Here is a 17,393-nt window from a genome sequence, read left to right as displayed (position 1 = left end):
CCTGCTTGGTAAAGTAGTGGGGCAGTGAAGAGGAAGGCCCTCGAGGAGATGGACTGACACAGCGGCTGCAACAATGGGCTCAGGAAAGGAAATCATTGTGAGGATGGTGTAGGATCAGGCAGTGTTTCCTTCTGCTGCGCATAAAGTCGATACAGGTTGGAACCAATTCGACAGCACCTAACAACAACGACGTAAAGTCACCACAACCTGATTCCATGCCTACTGCTATTGTCTGTATCCATGAGTCAGAAATTACTACTCGATGGCAGTGAGATGGTTTATTGGCAGATTTCCTTGAGCTATGAAAAGGTTGCTAAAATGAGCGTTTCACAATATGAGGGAAGTGATTATGTCATGATAGTAATTAAAAATTAATAAATAAGATAAATATATAATTATTAGAAAATAAGATTTGAAGAAAATATATCAAAATATGAACACTTCTAGGCAGTAGGAAGTTGGGTGCAGTGGATTTATTTGCCATTTCCTGCCGAGTATAACTTATTACCACCCCCAAATATTTCCCTTCTGTATTTTCTTGGGTAACCACTCTGCCCTTGTCATAGTGCCAGGAATCAGAGGTAGTGATACTACAAAGCTGAAAAAGGAGGTGGATCCAATTAATTGAGGATTTTCATCCCAATTTCTCTATCCCATTACATTTTTGAGAAGATCACACTTGTGAAAATCATTATAAAGAATTCATAAGATGTGGCTGGGATGGACAGATGGCACCAGGAAAGAGCGTGATTTGGGAAGTGGAAACAATCCCAGCTCACCAAGTAGCTAACCAAGTGGCCTTGGGAAAGTTGTCCAAACTCTCAATGCTTGTGTGTATCCAGATATAAAATTAGAAAAACAATACCACTCACATTGGTTTGTTTTAAAGTCTTGTTGGATACTGATAAGAGCTCTCAACGACACACAGAATCCAGCACAGATAAACCCCACCAGAACTATAATGGTGAAGCAATATCATGAGGGCAGGGACAAGGTAGGGGGAGAAGGGGGGAACCAATATCACAATGTTCGTTATGTGGGAGACCACGGGAAGTGTAAGATTTGAAAATAATAATAATTTAGAATTTATCAAGGGGTCACAAAGGTGGGTGGGGAGGGAGAGAGGGAAAAAAGAGGAGCTTGATACAAAGGTCTCAAGTAGAAAGAAAATGTTTTGAAAATGTGCTGGCAACATACGTCCAAATGTGCTTCATACAATTGATGTATGGATTGTTATAAGAGCTGTAAGAGCTCCCAATCAACTGATTTCTAAAAATAAAATAAAGGCTCATTGCATCGAAAGTCCCTAGTGTGATGAGGACCGCTCACAGAGCTGTGACTCAAGGAAAGGTAACATTTGCTATTAAGGATTTGAAAATTTGCCTTTGACCGATTAGGGAAAACAGCACAACTTATTCCTACTTAGAGACAAAGTACTTTATCGTTTAGTTTGAATTAATAAAACACCATGGTTTTGATTTTGGTTGAACCATATGGGTTGGACGATTGAGTCCATCTGTGGCTAGCCACTAGAAGACACACTCAACTTCCTTTCCTACCATTTGTATGTAAACACACAAACATTACTACTTCCATTTACATTTCTGCCGTCACGCTGCCCCTTCACAGGGCCTTAACACCAAGGCGGGAAGAGATGGCAGTCATGGGAATGTTGGGAATCTGTTACTATCTGGAATCCTGGGGAGGCAGCAACCTGGTAAATGTTTCCTAGGCTGCACAGCGTGACAGCATTAACATAAAGATGACCAGACACAGTGTCATGGACAGGAAAAGCCTTAGACAGTCCTTCCAAATCCCTAGCCGCCCCACGGAGGTCTAGGACAAGAGTTCAGTTGTCCCCGTGACCACCCCAAAGGGGCATCGAACTTTGTTAGCATAGAGCCCAAAGAATTTCCATCATAAACATGATGCTGAAAAGTGGAAAGTGTCAGTGAATGATGCATCCAGAACCCAAAGGGGCTCAAGGACATCTCTGCAGGTGCTTCGTGTGGGGTGATGGTACCCAAGGACCACATGAAATATATGTTTTTCATCTGAACAGATGCCAAGGCACATGAAGACGGAGGAGAGAACCTCTCTCCTTCTATGTCGGAAGGTGACTGGCTCTGAGGGGGAAAGGAACAGGAGAAGAAAATTCTGAAATAAATGGATTTAATTCTGAAATCACTGCCGAAAGTTACTGTGATCAGATTTATGTTCCACACTTTTCTTTTCTTTCTTTCTTTATTTTTTTTGCCAATGCTGTGGAGGATAACTCTAAGGCGCAAGAGACCAGAGATAAGTCCAAATTGATTTTCAGTCTACTTCCATCGTTTATGCTTGACCTGCTCCTCATCTGAGAAGGGAAAGTGCTATTCTGAGTGATGCCAAGAAGAGAGAAAGAGAATGAGCAATACTGAGTGCAGAATACCGTAGTTAGCTTCCCACGCAGGGTTTTTTGTGATGGTTGCTCTTTTCCTGGAAGCCCATGGGATCCTCAACATGATTCTGCAACGCCATAATTCAAATGCATCAATTCTGATTCAGTGTCATTTAGTCATCGTCCAGCTTTCCCAGGCATGGGAGGCAGTTGGAAATACCAGTGGCTTGGCTCAAGCACACCTTCATGATCAAAAGGACATCTTTGCTTTGAGACACTTCAAGGGACCATTTTGCCCCAGATGTACTCAGGGCAATACACCCTTTGACTTCGTGACTAGACTGCTTCTTGGGGTGTCACTTGTGAATCCAAGTAAATGATATTCCTTCACAGCTTCCAGCTTTTATCTATCATGATATTGCTTATTGACCCACGTGTGCAGATAAGTTTGTTTGTTTGTTTTGGTATTCTACATGCAGGGCTTCAAAACATGGAATTAAAAGGTAATGGGATTCTTCCCACCAAAATGTTGAAGTCCTTCATATGTTAACGTGCAACCCATACTGAAGACTGCAGACTCTGATCATCATCTGTACATGTTTCAAGTCCTCCTCCCTTTCAGCAAGCAAGGTTGCGTGTCTGCATATTGCAGGTTGTTAACGGGTCTTCCTCCGATCCTAATGTCACCTTCTTCTTCATGTAGTGCAACTTCTCAGAAATTAGCTTGGCATACACATTGAATAAGCATGGTGAAAGGATACAACCTTGCTGAACACTTTCCTAATGTTAAACCAGGCAGTCTATATCCTTGTCTGTGATTCCTGCCTCTTGGTCTATACAGTTTCCATATGAGCACAAGAAAGTATTCTGGAATTCTCACTATCCCCAATGTTATCTTCACATAATTTGCATGATCTACACAGTCAAATGCCTTTGGATAGTCAAGAGAACCCAGTTAACTATCTTTCTAGTATTTTCTGTTTTCATCGAAAATCTGAAAAAAAAAATAGAGTTAATTTTCAAAAAAATTCTAACGCTCTGAGCTAAGTGTATATTCATTTAATATTTGCCTTTTGAGTAGACATTGCCTTATTCACTTGATGAGACAGTGCCCAAGTCATTATTTAATACAATTAGTACTGAATGTCTACTCGTGTCCTTTGTAAGGGGCTTAGAATTGTTAGCTACATAAGGCCACAAAATAAGTATTTTTTTAACAAAATGAAGTTCAATTATTTTTCACTATTCGGTTTGAGCATAAATTTTAGATTTGGAGCCTTCTTTTAGGCTGGGTTGACTAGAGAAACAAATCCAGAGACATGCATATGTATTTAAGAGAGAGTCATATAACAAAGAGTAATTGTATATTAAAAAGACATCCCAGCCCAGTCCAGATCAAGTCCATAAGTCTAATATTATCCCATATGTCCGGTACCAGTCTATAAATTCCTCTGCAGACTCACACAACACATGCAATGATGTCGAATGCAGGAAAATCACAGGCCTCTGGGTGGAAAATCTTGTGGAACCAGCTCCGGAGATCTAGCTGCCATCAGCGTGGCTCCCTGTGGCTTATCAACAGGAAAGCAAAGCAGAGAGAGTGTGTGTTCTGCCTCCAGGGAGGAAGACAGGAGTTCCCAGAATCCTCAGGAGAAGGCCATGCCCACACTGAGGCCTCCGTGGCTATGACCTGATTAGAAGGCTAGGCTCCATCCCTTTGCTCAAGTTGACAGGAGATTACATAACTTCCACAACCCGCACACAAAACTCAATGAAGGAAAACCCTGGCATCTGCGCAGGTTATATTAGAATTAACAAAAGTAGTGTGCTTAAACTCTTGGAATGATATTCTCGAGCAAGTCTGGGCAATCCCAAAGCTGCAGTTCTAGCGCTTGACTTCCTTTTCTCTGTATACGTCAGGGATAGGCCATGCCAACTCTCAACGTCAGTGATCGCATTTGCTTCGCCGGAGCCAAGTTCCCCTAGGAGACTGGCGAACACTCAGTCATTGACTAGCGCATGGGCAATTGACAAGATTCCCAAGGGGTTCAGAGAAATTAGAAGCTGATACCCTCTTCTGCAAACTGCAGTCTGCATCTGTGGTTAGCTTTCTTACAGAGCAGTGCTTAGTATTTCATTTCAAATTCCATTATTATAATTATTTATTAAATGAAATAAAATATGCGACTACTAATGGCATGAAGAAGCTTCTGATGACATCTTAGTTTTATAATGATAGTCATAAACTATCCTGTTTGAAGTCAGAAGAATGGCCCCAATGACAGGCCGGGCAACTTGACAGGGGGCTAGGGTAGCAGCTAAGAGAGGGCTGGCATGTTCTGTTTCTTATTGTAGATGCTACTTACCTGAGTGTGTCTGTGAAAACGTATCAAGCAGTACTTACATGATATGTTCTTTTTTCCTGAAATATATATTATTCTTCAGAAACATTTTAAAACTCTAGTCAAAACTTTTGCTGGTTTCTTGCTGTGAAATAAGCCTTTCTGGCTGGAAAATTAGAGTTCCAGGGTTGTACGAACAGTTAAACACTCAACTACTAGCTGACGATTGATGGATTGAACTGATCCAGAGATCTCAGAAGACTGTTCTTAGGGTTTGACACCTATGGAGCAGTTCCACTTGGCAGACGTGGGGTCACCATGAATCAGAATTGACTCTAGGCCTAACAACAAGAAGAAGCTTGGGATTTTGTTATAATTTGATTTAAGTTCATATTTCACCTCAAACTCATTTTATTAAGCAGATTATGATGCAGATTCACCTGTTCCATTTTAAGACATTTCACTAAAAAGCTAATTAATTACTTTTAATTAATTAGTATGTTAATAGTTACAGAGTGTGGCAGTTACATAATCTGTCAATTTGTGAAGGGGTGGAGTATAGCCTGTCAATCAGGTCACAGCTTTATGTCCTCATTTGAAAGTGGGACAGAAATAAATAGCTCATGGAGGCCAGACCCTTACAGACTCTCTGCTTCATGTTCCTGTGAGACATTCCTGTTGACAAGCCTCATGGAGACACCCGGATGGAGCCAGAGCACTGGAGCTGGAGAAACCACGTGGAGACCCACGCCAGCACTGAGATGCTTCCACCACCACTGTATCCACACACTTTCCACCGACTGGCCTGTGATTTCCCGCATTCAGCATCATTGCATGAGTTGAGTGAGCCTGAAGAGGAATTTATAGACTGGTATTGGACATATGGGCTAATATTGGACTTATGGACTTGATCTGGACTGGGTTTGGATGTTTTCTTAATATACAATTACTCTTTGATATAAAGTCCTTTTTTTTACATGTTATTAGGGGCTCATACAACTCTTATCACAATCCATACATATACATACATCAATTGTTTAAAGCACATCGCACATTCATAAAGTCCTTTCTTATGCACATATGAGTGTCTCTGGATTTGTTTCTCTAGTTAACCCGGACTAACACAGAGAGGTTTTAATACATACAGAGAGGATGTTCCTCTCTCACCATTCAGTGTTTGTTGCTGTTTAATTTCTAAAGTATTTAATGGCAAATGTTGAAAGTACCATAGACTGCCAAACAAACAAACAAATCTGCCTTGGAAGAAATACAGCCAGAATGCTCCTTGGAAGGATGGCAAGACTCATGTACTCTGGACAAGTTATCAAGTGAGACCAATCCCTGGAAAAAGACATCATGCTTGGCCATGAAAGAGAGGAAGACCGTCGATAAGATGGATTGACACAGCGGCGGCAACCATGGGCTCACCATAGCCATGATTGTGAGGGTGATGCAGGACCAGGCAGGTTTCGTTCTATAATTTATAGGGTCACTATGAGTTGGAACTATAGCCCCTAACAACAACAAAGGATTGGATTTTAATAACGAGAAATGTTAAAGCAGGAGATGGAACTTATTGAGAGTAGAGACACAAACAGGGCGAAGAGGTTTCCAAAATGTGGGTTTTTCTTCTTCTGAGGCAGGAGGCAAGGAAAAGTATACAATGGGGTACTCCAAAAGAATATTTTTTCAAAGCTATATATTTAAATTTTTTTTACAAAACAACCTTATCAAATTCAAAGCACTCCCCATTACCCTTAATTCTCTTGTCAAATCTGCAATTCCATTCTTGAAAACATTTTTCAAACTCATGTTTGGATGGCTGACAGCACCTCCCTTGTTTGTTTTTTTCTTCATCTCTTCTATGTCATCAAATCATATCCTTTCATGTCCCTCTTCATTTGCGGAAACAAAAAGAAGTCACACAGAGCAGGGTTAGGTGTGTGAGGCATGAGACGCATGCTAGGCATGTTTCTTTTTGCCCCAAACTGGCACAATGAGATGGTTGCATGAGCAGGCGCATTGTGGTGGTGGCAAAACCTGTTCCCTGTCTGACACAAATCAGACCTTTTTTGTCGCACACTGTTACACAATCTTTTCGGAACCTCTAAACAGAAAGCTTGATTAACAGTCTGACCTGGTGGAACAAACTCCAAATGCACTACAAGTTGACATTTTTGTCTTTTTGGGTAGTTGACGGATGTCCAAAATGAGGTTTGTTATCACTCAACATTTCATCTTTTTTGAAAGAAGAAGGCCATTCGTATGCTTGAGTTTTTCCCATAGTGCTGTCCTTGTAAGCTGTGTTCAACCTCACAACAGTGTCTACGGCATTTGTCCTGAACAGAATTAAAAAAAAAAATCCCCCGCCATGCTGTTCTCTTAAATCAGCCATCATAATAAATGAAGTTCAAGTGAAACCACGTTCATGAAAAAACTCCCTGTAGCGAAAGAGAATTTTCCCAGGTTATGTCACTGAGTGCCCTAACTCAGCGAGCTGCTGGATGCTCACCTAGTGGGGAAAATGCGTACTGTTGAAAGCTCTACCTAGCATAGGGTGTTTTTTTGTTTTTTTTTTTATTTTGGGGGAGTATCCCCTCTTATATAATTGCCTTGTAAATTAAAGAAGGAAGCACAATGACTAGGAGCCCAGATGCTAACTGAAAGATCAGTGGTTAGAAACCACTAGCAACCCTGAAGGAAAAAAACTTGCTCACCTACTCCCATAAAGATTTAGCCTAGAAGACCCAGTGAAACAGGTCTGCTGGGCTCTACAGGGTCTTTATGGGTCAGAATTGACTCCGGGACACACAACAGCAAAGTGGGGTAAGTGTTGAGAATTCTCACAAATAATAGTGACAATTCTAGGAAATAATGAAACAAGGTTCCTTACTTTGAATAACTGTGGGGAGGGGTCAATTGTTCAAGGAACATAGAAACAATTTGGAAAAGTAAATGATTAGAGTTAGTAGGGATTAGAATTGATAGGCTATCAAAACATGACTGAAGGTCAAGGAAATTGATGATACTAGAAAGAGAAGTTTAAAAAGTTGATAAGAAGCCTGAGAAGATAAGAGAAGGTAAGAAATAATTGATAAGCTCAGAGAGCAAAGACTGACGGTCACACCAAGGGCAAATTGCAGGTCTACTGAGTGTGAAGGCCTGAAAGAGGTAGAGGAGTAGGTTGCTGTGGGTACAGAAGGGGAGACTCACAAACCAAAATCATGAGGGTAGCGTCATTTCATCTTATGACTAGGTTGGTGGTTTGGGTATAACTGTGGGTCATTGTGAAGTTGAAGATCATTGGAAGAGAGAATGAGAGATTGTGAAGTTAGGATACAAACACAGCCATCAAACCTGGATGTTGAATCGTTGGGTGAAGGCAGGATATGGTGATAGTTCTGCGACTGTTGTAGGGTCTCAGAGTCATGGCAAGGTCCAGCTACCCAGCCAGGACCATATTTAAACAAATACCAAGGCAGGCAAAGTATATCTTCAACATTTATTAACTTCATTCAGGAGAATTTTTTTCTTCTGTGACTTTGTTCATCTGTTTCCAAGCAACCCCAGTGTCCTATGTTGAACAGGTTCACCACTGCCAGTCAGCTCCTGATAAATCTAAAATCCCAAATGACCCGAAGGTGTTTATAGACCCTTCCCAAATGAGATGTCACTTTCTCCCACTTACATTTGCGTTTTGATAGGGCTTTCTAGTGACAAATCCTTAACCTAATAGTGATCATTACTGGACCCTGGTTGCATACTGGGTTAGGCATTGGTCTACGAATCACAAGGCTAGTGGTTTGAGCCCACCAGCCACTCCCAGGAGGAAGCTGAGGCTTTCTGCTTCTGTAAAGATGGACAGCTTCCGAAACCCACAGGGGGAGTTCTACTCTGTCCTCTAGGGTTGCTAGCAGTTGCAATGGCCTCCACGGCCATGAGTTTGAGTTTTTAAGTTTACTGGGAAAATACCCTATTGAAGTGTCTGCAGAATTACAAAATCGTCCTGAAAAATCTTTCTTCAGTATCGAGTCATTCCTTAAGTCTGGGGCTTTGAGTGACCCTATGAAATGTGAGGTTCTGAGAGGTAGGTGTGGAATTGTGCCAATACAAGAATATCCACAAAAGGACAATCTCATTCCTTTGTTTTCCTTATCAGTGTGCCAAGGCAGGCTGGAATGATTTGAAATAATGAGCCCCTTTGGTTGCCCCCCCCACACCGCACACCCCTTGCTATAGTAGTAGTATCCTTTTCATTATATCTGCGACCCTAAAAGTTTTTGGGAAGCATTGACACAATAGACATTCAATATTGATGATGTTGTTATGTAATGGTAATGGCTGATATTTATTATATACTATGCATTTGGTGACCTGACAAGGAGCCCTGGAAGCCCAGTGGATTATGTTTTGAACTGCTAACCACAAGGTCAGCAGTTCAAATCACCAGCACCTCAGAGGGAGAAGCATGAGGCTTACTGCTCCTGTAAAGACTTACAGCCTTGATAATCCAAAGGGGGCAATTCTAATCTGTCCTATGAGTCAGAATTTACTCAATGTCAGCGTGTTTGGTTTTCTGTTGGTTTAGGTGGTCTGTGAGTGATACAAAGGGTTAATGTTTAGTTGATAATGGAAAGTTTGGAGGTTCAAATCTATGCAGAAGCACCTCTGATAAAATGATTTACTTCCAAGATAGTGGAAAAAAAGTTTCTACTCTGACATACCAGGAATATCAAGTGCGCCAAGCACTTCATATATTTTAACTCATTTAATCCTGCTTAGAAGGGAGTTCTGATCATGCAGTGGTTACGCATTGAGCTGCTAACCTCGAGGTCAGCAGTTCTATACCACCAGTAGCATCAAGGGAGAAATTTCAGGTTTTCTAGTCCAGGAAAGAGTGTCAGTCTCAGAAACCCACTGGGGGAACTTCTATCTTGTCCTATAGGATTGAATGAGGCAGAATAAACTCAGAGGCAGTGAGTTTGGGTTTGAAAATCCTGCTTAGAAGTAAGGATGGCTAGACTGCGTCTCACACGCTGGCTGTGTTTTGCATGGGGTTGCTAAGATTGGAATCATCTTGCTGTCACCTAAAATCACCAGCAAAGACCCTTTCAAAAGTTCTATTAGATTGGTACATTCTGAAGAAGAGGAAGCTGACAACACTTGCCCAACATCACAGAGAGAGGCAAAAGTAGCAGCAGCAGGATTTAAACCCAAGGAGTCTCGACCAGAAGGTATCCTGAACCACTACACATTGCTGCTTAATAAATGGTTACTCAAACTCACTGACCTTGAGTCAATGTTGACTCCTAATGACCCTACGGCAGGGTCGAACTGTCCTGTGAGTTTCTGAGGCTGTCACTGTTGATGGGACTAGAACATTCGTCTTTCTCCTGCAGAGCAGCTGGAAGTTTCAAACTGTGACTGTGTGGATCAAAGCCCCACCAGGGCTCCTAGTTAAATGTTTACTAGATCGAAATCTTTTTTTCAATGTAACAAACTTTTATAGAACTTTTCTTTAATATAAACAATTTAAAATTAATATAAAAACAATCAGGCCACACTCTGCAGTTCTAGTATAAATAGGATGAAGATTTGCTTCTCCTGTAACACAGTCTTCTAATTTTCCTGGAATGCGTTTATTCCAGTCACATAAGTTGCCTTCCAAGCAATTCCCACTGATAGCAAGCATGTGGAGCAGAATAGAACTGACCCACCAGACTCCAAGTCTGTTTTCTATAGAGTTGCTGCTGGTGAGTTTGAACTGGAGAATTTTGGTTGGCAGCCGAGTCATTAACCACTGTGTCCCCAGGGATCATCTCTGGACACACATTATTGTTGTTGGTTGGTGTCTTGAGTTGGTTCCTACTCATAGCAACTCTATCTAGAAACAGAACATCACTCTGCCTGGTCCTGTGCCATCCTCACAATCATTAAGTTAGAACCCCCTGAATCCATCTCATTGAGAGTCTGACCCTCTATCAAGCATTATGTCATTCTCCAGGGACCGGTCTCTCCTGATAATACTACGCCCAAAGGATGAGATAAAGTCTCCCCATCCTTTCTACTAAGGCTCATTCTGACTCTGTTTCTTCCAGGAATGATTTGTTTGTTGCTCTGGCAGTAATTTCAATAATCTTAGCAAACATTGCTATTTAAATGCATCACATTTTCTACTGTCTCCTTTATTCATTGTCCAGTTTTCACATGCATATGAGGCAATGGAAAATATCCTGGTTTGACTCACATTCGTCCTCAAAGGGACACCTTTGCAACAAGTACTTTGTTTTCTTGACTACAGGTAGCTGGCTGGCTTGTCTGAGAGCTGGTCCCTGATGCAAGTAGAAAGAAACCATCTTTTCTGTTGATGTCCTCTGTCCTCTGTTGATGTCCTCTGTCACTGCAAAGAGTCCTAGTGGCATAATGACTACATGTTGGGTTGCTAACCACCAAAGCTTTCTCTGCTTGTGCAATTACAGTCTTGGAAACCCACATGAGCCGTTCAACCCTGTCTGATAGCGTCACTATGAATCAGAATCGACTCAGTAGCAGTGACTTTGGTGGGTTTTGTTTTGGGTGCAGTTGTGAGGCTTTTGCTTTCCTTTACATTGAGTTGCAATCTATACGGAAGGCTGCAATCTTTAATCTTCAGCACCCAGAGCCCTGACAATGCTGAATTAGGTATTGGGCTGCTAACTGCAAGGTTGGCAGTTCAAACCCACCAACTACTCCATGGGAAAAACATGAGGCTGTCTGCTCCTATAAAGATTTCGTCTCAGGAACCCTGTATGGAGTTGTTATGAAAAAGGACTTTAAAAATTTCAAGTCCTTTTTATTTTCAGCAAGCAAGGTTGTGTCATCTGTATATCAAAGACTGTTAATGAGTCTTCCTCTAATCCTGATGTTGGGTTCTTCTTCTTCATAAAATCCAGCTTCTTGGATTAGCTGCTCAGCTTACAGATTGATTTAGTATTCTCTTATTTTCAATGGCTTTTTTTTTTTAAAGAAATGAACTGCAGCTTCCTTCCTCCTAGCTTGTCTTAGTTTAGAAGCTCTGCCGAAGCTTGTCCACCATGGGTGAGTGACCCTGCTGGTATTTGAAATACCAGTGGCATCGCTTCCAGCATCACAACAACACACAAGCCCCCACAATCAGACACACTTGAGTGGTGGTCTGGCCACATATCAATCATTTTTGATTCATGGTGACCCTATCAGCAAGAGAACTGCTCCCTGGTGTCGCTGAGACTGTACCTTATTCCAGGAGGCGATACCCTCATCTTTCTCACGTGAATTACCTAGTGAGTTTGAACTGTTGACCATGCTATGAGCAACCTAACTCTTTTTTTTATCACCTAAATTTTTTTTATTGTGAATTGGCTGAAGGTCTACAAAACAGAGCAGACACTCAATTTTATATTCAACAATTCATACATATTTTGTTTTCACAAATCCACTTGTAATCCCCTCAATGAGCCATTTCTTATCCCATTGCTTGTGTTTTCTGTTTCCATTCCACCTCGTTCTGAGACCCTCTGAACTTTCTCCTCAAGGAAACGCTGCCCTTTTATTCTTTTTTTTTTCACTTTTAATTTAGCTTTAATGTCCCAAGGCAGTGACAGACGCCCTAATACCTAACTCTTAAACCATTTTTCGTACCACCCAGACTCCTTTCTAGACGGACATACCACCTGTTCACTCACTGCCATTAAGTGGTTTCCACAAAAGGCCTTGTTCTTGGGTGTTTCTTTCACACACACACACACACACACACACACACACACACACACACACACACACAGGAAATAGGCCTTTTTAAACGTTTGTCCTTCTTTAGGAAAAAAATGTCTGAGTATAGGTGTGTGTGTGTGTGTGTGTGTGTGTGTGTGTAGCCACGGTGACCTTGTGGGTTACGTGTTGGGCTGCTAACCCGAAGGTCATCCGCTCCATCAGATGAGGCAATCAGCTCCTCAGACAATCTGCTCTTTCCTAGAGGTATGGCGTTTGGCTATGAATTGAAACGCTCTGGAAGGCAGCTCACAACTCTATCCTGCAGGGTTACCATGACAGTGAATATAGATATCTACACCAAAGGGAGCCAGGTTTTTTTCACAGGTTTTTGGAGTGGGGATTGTTGAATTGCAATAGAAGTATTTTTCACTCGTGTTTTTTTTAAATCACAGATTTGAGAGGTATACAATGCAAAGAAAATCTAGTTGCGTGGTGGATCAACAGCTCTGGAGTTCACTGATTAATCACACTCAATTTCAATATGTGTGTTTACATACATACACACACAAACATTCGTTTACACTAGACTTGGACCAAGTCTCTGCCGCTGCCATCATCTGGGGCAGACTCATGTGGGGTCACGGTCACCGAGTCCTCTACTTTCCCAAGGCGCTCCCACGCCTCTCAGGTCCCCAAGGGCGGCGGGGGGGGTGGGGGGTGGCGGTGGTTCCTAGCAGCAATCCCGGTGCCCCTGGAAAGGCCGCGAAACTTGGCACGGGGCCGCGGAGAGCAGGAGGGCGGAATAAGCAGGCAGCACCCAGTCCTCCGCTCACGGTCCCTTGATTCCACGAAAAGTGAAACACTCCGGCCCCCCGCCAGCAGAGGAAAGGTGGGGGGACCCTGAGCTATCGTCTGGGAGCGGCGACACAGCACAGCCACCGGAATCCCGGACGCCGGGAGCTGCGTTACGGGAATCGCAGGCTCTTGGCGCCCCGCCCACTGCTAGCCGAGTAGCCGCTGGACCAATGGTGGCCCGCGCTGGGTCCCGCAAGGGCCAATCAGCGCGCAGGCCCTGCACCGGGGGCGGGCGCGGCGGGGGCGCGGCGGGGAGGGACTAGGAGGGCCCCTGGCGGGCGGCGAGCGGGGCCCCGTGTCGGGCGTCCTTGGGAAAGGGTCCGGTGTGAGCGGGAGCCGGCTGAGGCGCTCCGAGTCGCGCCCTACGCTCCCGGGCGCTGCGGGGTCGGGCCGCCGGGCCCGCCAGGCGGACGGTTCCGGCGCGGCCTGTGCCGGGAGGGACGGGCGCCGTGGAGAAGCCGAGGACCGAGGCGTCGCGGCCTGAGGTGAGGAGGGCCCGGGGCGGGTGAGGAGCCGCGTAGCGGGAGGATCCCGGCCCGTCGGGGAGGACGGGCAAGCGCGCCAGGCTCCCGAGAAAGGGGCGCCCCGACTGCCAGCCGGAACCTGGAAACCCCCGCATTCCTTCCTCTCCCTGCTCTCAGACCTCGGAATTCTACTTCCCCCAACTTTGTCACCGCTGTTTCTCAACCCGGAGTGCATACCTCTGGGCACGCTCACGCACCCACACCCGCCCTTCTCAGCCCCGCACCCAGAACACCTACTTGATTACCAGGTGCCCCCTGCATCCCTCGGCCCCGCCACCTCTTTAATTTTCGAGCGCCGCGCAGGATCCTTCAGTTTCTACCCGAGGTTCGGGACCCCAAGCTCACTGCCATGGGCCCCTTCCGTCCCCAAACCATCTTTTCAGCCTTATAAAGAGGCATTTCAACGTGGTTGTAAGTTTACAGGGCTTATGACCATTAGTAACCAACGTTTCTTTCCCCCAATGTCACCGTCATTCCTAACTAATCCCACACACGGCTGTGACCCAAAGCTACAAATCCGCCTGTCTTTAAAATCAAAATCAATCTCTCTCTCTCCACGCCTCACCCCGACCGTACCCCCACCCCCAAGTTTAAAGATTCTTCCAAGCATCAAGGCTGCCTTTCCGCGAATGGAGGGCATTTCTTTTCCACCAAGCTGGAAAATAACCCAGGTTAAAAAGTTACACACGTGTAACTTTTGTTCTTGTCTTTTTTAAACCCCCTTGGGAAGGAGGAGCCTGATTTGGGTTGATTTTGTGTAGCATTGAGCGTTTCAACAATCGCAGTGCTTTCAAATACTTCTTAAATTCCTTGGTGAGCCCTCCAGAAGACTGAGGCTTTGTCCTCGTCCAGGCTGCACGGAAACCCTTCAGACTGGATGTTAGGTTGCATGTTAGGTCACCTTTTCATTTGCAAGTACAGGGATCATTGTCTCAGCTGTTGAGTTTACTCATTCTTAATGTTGTTAATACATGTTTGTTTCTTCAAGGTATATTTGAATTATTGTAGAGTAGTAGATATGGAGGACCAACTTGATGTTGTTAAAACTTTGGGCTTTTAAAAATGTATTTCTTTGGAGGAAATATGAATAGGAAAGAGAAAAGGCCAAACCTTGCAGTAACATTTTCCACTCATCTCAAGTCTGTGTTTCGATTTCTTATCGCTAAAAAAAGTATATCAGTAAGAAAATTGGTAAGCGCATTATAAATACTGTCAGCTATGACCATACAACATTCTCTTAAATAACTAACAGTGTGCTGTGGTCTTAATTTTATTTATAAATTACAATGTTTACAGTCTATCTAAATCTTTCCAAGGAAATTTGCACATCATTTGGAGTAAACTTTGGGAAATGTACCTGTGTAATAGAGGCTACCATGCCCCCTTTATAGAGTCAGAAACTGAGAATTGGGGTCCCTGTGAAATCTAGATCTGTGTGACAAAAAAATTATTTTGTAAGGTGGACACCTTTTTCTTTTTAAAAAAAATCATTTTATTGGGGCTCATACAAATCTTATCACAATCCATCCATCCATCGATTGTGTCAAGCACATTTGTACATTTGTTGCCATCATCATTCCCAAAACATTTGTGTTCTACTTGAGCCCTTAATATCATCTCCTCATATTTCCCTCCTTCCCTGCTCCTCACTCCTTCATAAACCTTTGATAATTTATAAATTATTATTATTTTGGCATATCTTACACTGTCTGACGTCTCCCTTCACCCCCTTTTCCGTTGGAGGTAGACACCTTTTTCACAGATAATCCGCTGCTACAGTGTGGTTTGGAACTGTAAGAAAACTCCAACTCATTGCCATTGAGTCAATTCCAACTCATCGCTATCTTATAGGGCAGGGAAACTGCCTTGTGTAGTTCCAAGACTGTAAATCTTTAAGGCAGCAGAAAGCTCCATCTTCTCCCATGGAGCTCATCATGTGGTTAGCAGCCCAACACACTAAAGTGTTCCTCACTGTAATGAGAGAATTCCCTAAACATAAGATTTTTGCAGCTTGGTGCCTAGAGAAGCATCTCCATTTCTTTGAATGCAAAGGCAGGATGATCAAAACTGAGTTTTCTAAATTTTCATTATTTTAAATGGCAAATACCAAGTACATAACCACTGGCTGTAGGAACTTACAAAGATGCATGAGATGTCATCAGAACCCTCGGTGAGTAGAGAAAGGGGGTTGACAAACATTTACGTGAGAAAGGATAAAGCTATTTAATTACTTACTGTATATTTGTTTGGCTTTAACAGAAAATTATTCTCTCACAGCTCAGGGGCTAAACCTCAGAAGTCAGAGTGCCAGCTCTAGGGGAAGGCCTCCTTGGTTGGCACTGGGAAGCGATACTTGGCTCCTTTCAGCATCTGTAGGCCAGCATTCCTTTGAGATCTCCATGTGTCTTGGCATTAATCTGCCTCTAGATCAGCAGTGCTCAACCTGTGGGTTGCGACTCCTCTGAGGGTCAAATGACCTTTTCACAGGGGTCGATTGCCTGATTCATAACAGTGGCAAAATTACAGTTATGAAGTAGCAACAAAAATAATTTTATGGTTGGGGGTCACCACACATGAGGAACTGGATTAAAGGGTCGCGGCATTAGGAAGGTTGAGAACCACTGATCTAGATCTAGTTGTTTCTCAGTATAGGCACCCCAACTCCAAAGGATGCACTCCACTCCTGGGGTACAAGGAGTAGTGGTGTAGCGAGTTACACATTGGGTGGCTAATCACCAATGGTGCCACAGGAAAAATATGAGGCTTTCTACTCCTGTAAAGAGTTAAGAGTCTCTGAAACTCACAGGGGCAGTTCTACCCTGTGCTATAGGGTCCCTCTGAGTTAGAAGCCACTTGATGGCAGTGAATTTGTTTTTTTTTCCCAGAGTGATACAGAAAAGTGCTATAAAATTTTAATTAGAGATCAATAATTTATTTATAGATTGAAATGATGAAAGGGTTTATCAGATAAGCTTTGACACCTGAGTAAGATTTGGATTGGTGGAAAAATGAGGGTCGCCCAATCCAGATAGAGAATTAGCATGTGGAAAAGGCATATTAAAATAGTTAATTAACGCACAATGTGATGCTTATTTTGTGACAGTCATTCTTCTCAACACTTGGCTCATATTAGTTCATTTAAGTCCTATCTTACAAGGTAGTAATTGTGCAATGCTTTTTACACATGGAACACTGAGGCACAGAGGTGAATTAGCTTGTCCAGTGTCACATGGCTTAGAAGTGTTGGAAGCAAACATACTTAGTCTAGCTTCAGACTATTCTCTAAACCGTGGTACGTACTTCCTCTTCAGAAGAATATGGTCATAGTAGAAAGTCTTTTCCAAATCCGCTGTAAGTGTCTGCTTGGAGCCCTGGTGGTAATGTAGGATATGCATTAGGCTGCTTATTGAAAGGAGCAGCTCCACCGGCTGCTCTGCAGGAAAAGGATGAGGCAGTCTACTTTCAAAGGGATGTACAGAAACCCTATATATGATTGCTGTACATTAGAATCCGCTCTGGTAGTAGGATTAGTTTTCGGTTTGGATATGCCCTCATAGGGTA

At 43.2% G+C, this 17,393-nt stretch overlaps 1 protein-coding gene across 1 annotated transcript in view; it reads left to right on the top strand.

The window, feature by feature from the left end:
* The first annotated feature begins 13,568 nt into the window (after positions 1-13,568).
* Positions 13,569-17,393, top strand: part of IL6ST (interleukin 6 cytokine family signal transducer) — a 42,896-nt gene continuing 39,071 nt past the window's right edge. Inside the window, exon 1 of the mRNA XM_075541047.1 lies at positions 13,569-13,793. The gene's annotated coding sequence lies outside the window, so the exon portion shown is untranslated. The remainder of the gene's footprint in view (positions 13,794-17,393) is intronic.

Source organism: Tenrec ecaudatus, chromosome 2 (genome assembly GCF_050624435.1).
Source record: "Tenrec ecaudatus isolate mTenEca1 chromosome 2, mTenEca1.hap1, whole genome shotgun sequence".
NCBI classification, from domain to species: domain Eukaryota; kingdom Metazoa; phylum Chordata; class Mammalia; order Afrosoricida; family Tenrecidae; genus Tenrec; species Tenrec ecaudatus.
Note: the sequence above shows the minus strand (reverse complement) of the source record. Positions and strands in the feature narration are given on the sequence as shown.